The sequence below is a fragment of the Pogona vitticeps genome, chromosome 1 (genome assembly GCF_051106095.1).
Source record: "Pogona vitticeps strain Pit_001003342236 chromosome 1, PviZW2.1, whole genome shotgun sequence".
Lineage (NCBI taxonomy): Eukaryota > Metazoa > Chordata > Lepidosauria > Squamata > Agamidae > Pogona > Pogona vitticeps.
The window spans coordinates 164,241,246-164,247,056 of record NC_135783.1 but is presented as its reverse complement, the minus strand read 5'-3'; the positions used below and the strand labels follow the sequence as shown (position 1 = coordinate 164,247,056).

At 37.7% G+C, this 5,811-nt stretch overlaps 1 protein-coding gene across 26 annotated transcripts in view; it reads left to right on the top strand.

Moving 5' to 3' along the window:
* The window catches only part of SUPT3H (SPT3 homolog, SAGA and STAGA complex component), a 340,265-nt gene that overhangs the window by 92,219 nt on the left and 242,235 nt on the right, over positions 1-5,811 (top strand). The window lies entirely within an intron of this gene.

Sequence of the window (5,811 nt, the reverse complement as noted above, 5' to 3'; positions counted from 1 at the left end):
TGACAGTGATGATACAAAACAATTATTTCTTCCTTACTTCTCAGCCCATTCATACCAGACTTTGCAATTATATTGCTAGCAAAGGGAAAAGCTCAAGACACTTGAACTTAGAATTTTTCCTTGTGGCACACCCTTGTGTTGGTGAAATGGGAAAAGATTTTCACTCACCAAACCCAGTGGTAATACATGGGTACTACCCTGTTTTCCTGAAAATAAGACCTAACCTGAAAATAAGCCCTAGTAAGATATTTCAGGATGCTCGTAATATAAGCCCCAGTTAAGTCAAACCCCGCCCTCCACCATTGTGCAGCAACCAGAAGATGACATGACTGTAAAATAAAACATCCCCTGAAAATAAGCCCTAATGTGTTTTTTGGAGCAAAAATTAATATAAGACCCTGTCTTATTTTGGGGGAAACATGGTACTTCTTCCTGTTTAGAATCTTCTCATCCAGTTGAGGAACGTGTATCAGTACAAGTCACAGCTGGAAGAAACTGGTGGGACATTCTGGCAGTTGCCACATTATTTTTACTCAGACATAGTGATTTTTACATTTGACAATCTTCTGCTAAATTGTAGTTTTAGAAAACGTAGTTTTGTTCATCTGTGCTAGCATATCAGGCAAAATCCTAAGAACAAAACAAAACAGACAAAAACATATGTCTGATGAAGTGGACTTGTTCATGAAAGCTTACATACAAATATAAGGTGCAAGATGCTTTTGTCTTTTTGTTTTGTTTTGTTTTGTTTCTTCGGATTTTGCCTGATATTCTCCTAAATTGTTTATCTTGTGCCTAAATTAAGAGTGTGTATATGGGATTCCTGGTTCAAATCCCTACTTGGTCATAGAAACTCATTGAAGGAGTAGAAATGGTACATCTACTCCTTGAAATATCTCGCCTTGAAAGTCAATTATGTATGTCAGTTCCAACTTGACGATACAGAACACACACACACACACACACACACACACACGCACAATCACCACTTGAGTAGTATTGAGAGTGGAAGATTTTTTTAAATTATGTAATTTTGTAATTGCAGATAACACAGCAGGCGCAATGTTTAGTATAAATTTGAAACAGTAAGATATAAAATCTCAGGACATTCCATTTTTAAAGTAAATTATAGAAAGTTGTAGTCAAGCACTAGGTCATTTAAGGTTATAATAAACAAATAGTAATGAATGGCAGCTTAATATGGTCTTGTGCCATGAAATAAATTTTGAATAGCTGGAAATGTATATATTAGTTTAATCTCTAATAAAAATTATAGATGGACTTCCATTCCATTCAGTAGAAGGACTAGGTAGATTTATTCTCATCCAACCAAAGCCGAGAATGCACAGCAGACTCTGCAGGCTTGACTTTACAAATTAAGTCTGTCGATTCTCTCTGTCTCTGCCTCTGTCTGTCTGTCTGGCTCTCTTTCTCTCTCTCTCTGTTTTAAAGGAAGTTCATGTGGACTGTCTACAAAATGGGCATGTTTCCCAGTGAAAATATGATACTACTTTGTTAATCAGGATGGAGCCTTATCCTGCAATGGGACCTACATTTTGGTCTTTTCACCACATCATTTCTGTTTTCTATGTAGACAAAAATAGACATGGAATAAACCAATCCCAGAAGTCAATTACAGGGTTTTATAGTGATGTACTGTGAAAAATTTGGTCATGTTTTTCATTATGTGGAATGTTCTTTCCGAAGACATAAACAGAAAAAAGGCACATATGTTTGATTTTTTTAAAAAAATGTAATCTTGCCTATTTTTTTAAAGAATATTGGAGAAGGTTTTGGACAGTTGTGAATGATCAGCCTTTAATTATGTGATAAAGCCTTTATGTAAAGTTATATATGAATTATAATTATTTTTCCTCTTGCATTTTTGCTGCCCAAGTTCTATTTGGTGTTTTTTTTTTCATATAAATGCGAGGATGATGAGTGAATTCCCTCCCTTTTTTCTGACTGGAATTTGAGAATGACTAGTCTTATTATATTCTAGATTACAAGAATTCTTGTTATTAAAGTAGAAGATGTGAACATGTACATTCTGTAGTTCCCTACTGTACAGATTAAGACTTTTTGTTTTGTTTTGGAACAACATAGGATACAGCCTCAGAGCTGTGGCTTGAGCATAGAATTCTCTAGCCAGTGGCTTATGGAGCTTTCTCATAGCTTTAAAAGAAAAGAAAAAGACTATGAGGCACAGGGCACATAAACCACCAAAACAGATGCTGATAGGAAGGGAGGAATGGATAGACTACTGCTGGGTTATTTATTTATATTGATATAATGCTTCACATTTCTTTAAGAAAGGGACACAAGGAAGATTACACCATATCTAAACACTTAAAACAGCCGAAGTTAAATTAGATGTTAGTCAAATGTTTCATTTTGTGAATAATGTGCTTTCAAGGTTTTATGTACTTAAACACATTTTAATATCTGCAACATTAAAGGTACATTTTGGAAATCTATGCATGAAATCAGAACAGTTCAAAATGTGACTCAAAATTAAGATCAGGGAGCACTTCACCTCTCTTCTAGTGGTTTTTTTTTTTAAAAAATGATTTTACATGGGGGCATAATTTGCAGCATTTAAACAATAAGCATATCCATGAAATAGCATTACAACTCATTAAACAGAATCTGTTTCCTGGCTTCTTTTAAAAATCTTTTTGGGCTTCAGAAACATACAGTTTGCACAGACTGAGGGTGCAGTCAGATGGGCATTTGTCCCACAGTTTGGCCCGGGTGGGGTAGGCTGGTTTCCTCTTTTTCCCCAATGACCACACAATGTACATGCCATTGAGAACCAGGCCACCGCAACACCGCAATCGATGCCTACCCATACCTTTTTGGGTCCCTTTCAGAGGCTACTTTTTTTTTTTTTTTTTTTTTTTTTTTTTTTTTTTTTGGTTCAGGTAAAATGGTTCCATTTTGGTTTGGTTCCAACATGTTTAACTGCTGGAATTGAACAAAAGCAGCTGACTGAGTGTTCCTTTGTTAACGCTTTTGGGAAATGAGAAGCTTCCTGGCCATTCACTTGTGCAGAAGAAGAGAGAGGAAATGTTGCCATTCTTTTTCATTGCTGCTAATGGATCAGTGATGCTTTGAAAGGACTGTGTCATCTAGCAACAATTAAAAACAAGCAGAAAAATTTCTTTCCATTTCCACCTGCAGACATGTGACTACCCTGTTTCCCCAAAAATAAGACCTAGCCTGAAAATAAGCCCTAGTAGGATTTTTCAGGATGCTCGTAATATAAGCCCTACCCTAAAAATAAGCCCCAGTTAAGTGAAACTCTGCCCTCCAGCACTGTGCAGCAACTAGAAGATGACATGACTGTATTTGAAAAAAATGTAGATGGTTGTACATGACAAAAATAAAACATCCCCTGAAAATAAGCCCTATTGCATTTTTGGAGCAAAAATTAATATATGACCCTGTCTTATTTTCAGGGAAACATAGTAGGAAGCATCAATTTCTCAAAATCATTAAGATTTAAGTAAAACATGGAGAAAGAGACAGGATGAGGATTTTTTTTTTTTTTTTTTTTTTTTTTTTTGGTGATGCTGGCTTTAGTATAGATCATGCTACTTACTTGGTGGGATGACTCCCATGACTGGAATCCAACAATTGAAGGATATAAATGGTTCAAAAACAACAGGGAGAATAGAAAGGGAGGTGGAGTTGCAGTAGATGTAAAAATTCTGCATTCCTGCACAGAAACACAGGAGGGGGTTATAGTCTCTGTGGCCAGCATCTTCAGAGGACAGAGTATATATACTTGAGTATTTATAGCTGTGGGATCAGCTTTTTGTCCTTTTCAGGAGATAGGGTGATTATGGTGATTAGCGTGTTTTTTGTTGTGGGTGTATTATTGTGATAAGGGGGAGATATGATTTGTCACTGTGATTGATGGGTGTTGTTAGCTGGTATTTTGTATGCAGTGATCACTAGTCCTTGTGGCTGGGTAGAGTTTGTTGACCTTTTGCAGTCCGTGTTTTTCAGTGCTGCGAGCCAGGCCTCAAGAACACAGCCAGACAACCCAAAAAACCTACAACAACCATCGGATCCTGGCTGTGAAAGCCTCCAAGAATACAGGAGGGGGAGATTGGATGTCCCATTGAGAGCATTTGGATCCATCTAGGGACAAAAAACAAAAGAAACATGGTAGCTGGAGTCTACTACCAGCCGCCCAGTCAAGAAGAAGCAGATGAAACTTTTGAGAAACAAATTGCAAGGATTTCAAAGAGAAATGACATAGTAGTGATAGGAGACAATCATCTGGATATACGTCGGGAGGCAAATTCTGCCAAGTATGGCCCTTCCAAGAAATTCTTGGCTTGTGGCAGATAATTTTCTCCTACAAAAAGGGGAGAAAGAAAGTAAAAGACTAGCTATGCTTGACTTGATTCTAACCAATAGAGATGACTTGGTGGAGGAAGTGGCAGTAAGGGGAACTCTGGGCAAGAGTGACCATGTTCTATACAATTCTTTATTTCAAAAGAAACAAAAGCATAGTGTAGCTACACACATATGCTGGATTTTTAAAAATCCAGTTTTAATAATCTCAGAACAATGATGAGTAAGGTCCCATGGCAGGAAATCCTAACAAGAAAAGGAGTCGAGAAGGGTGGGAGTTTCTTTTTTTAAAAAAAATCTAGAAGTCAAACTACAAACAATTCCAACAAGAAAAAAAGATGGGAGATAACAAAAAAGGCCAGTTTGACTTCACAGAAAGCTCAGAGAGGACCTGAAAATAAAAAAGGCATGTGTAGAAAGTGGAAAAGAAGGCCAGGTCACGAAGGAAAAGTACAGACAAGTAGCAAGGAATTGCAGGGATGGCATTAGGAAGGCAAAAGCCGAGAATGAGCTGAGGTTAGTTAGAGACCCTAAAAGCAATTAAAAAAAAAACATTATTTAGATATGTTTGAAGTAAAAGACAAAGAAAAGAAACAGTGGCTCAGCTACTTAATGGAGATGGAAAAATGATAACAGATGACAAAGAAAGCACAGACCTGCTCAATTTCTATTTTAGCTCAATCGTTTCCCACAGACAAATGTGAAGTGGAAGTGAAAGGGACAGGATTGCAGCTGAAGATTGATAAACAAAAAGTCAAGGAAACCTTACTACTGTACCTTGAATGAGTTCAGATCTCCAGGGCCAGATGAACTGCATCCAAGAGGAAGGAGTTGGCAGAAGAACTCTTGGGACCTCTGTCCATTATTTTCTTGAAATCATAGGAAATGGGTGAGCGCTAGAGCATCACAGTCTGATGATTAATGGCTCTTTGCCAACTGGGAGGAGGTAACACGTCGAGTACCCCAAGGCTTCAGTCCTGGGCTTGGTGATCTTCAATATTTTTATTAATGACTTGGATGAGGGAGTGCAGGGAATGCTTGTCAGATTTGCAGATGATACAAAACTGGGCAGACTTGCTAATACTCTGGAAGACAGAAATAAAATTCAGAATGGTCTGGATAAGCTGGAGCAGAGGGCTGAAAACAACAGAATGAAATTCAACAGGGATAAGTGCAAAGTACTGCACCCCAGAAAAAGAAACAAAGCACACAGTTACCATGGGAGATACCTGGCTCATGAATACTACAAATGAGAAGGATCTTGGAATTGTTGTAGATCACAAGCTGAATATGAGCCAAAAGTGTGGTGTGGGTAAAAAAAGGCAAATGCTATTTTAGGCTGCATTAACAGAAGTATAGTTTCCAAATCCCACAAGGTGCTAGTTCCCCTCTGTTCAGCAGTGGTTATGCCTCATCTTGAGTACTGTGTTGAGTTCTGGGCAC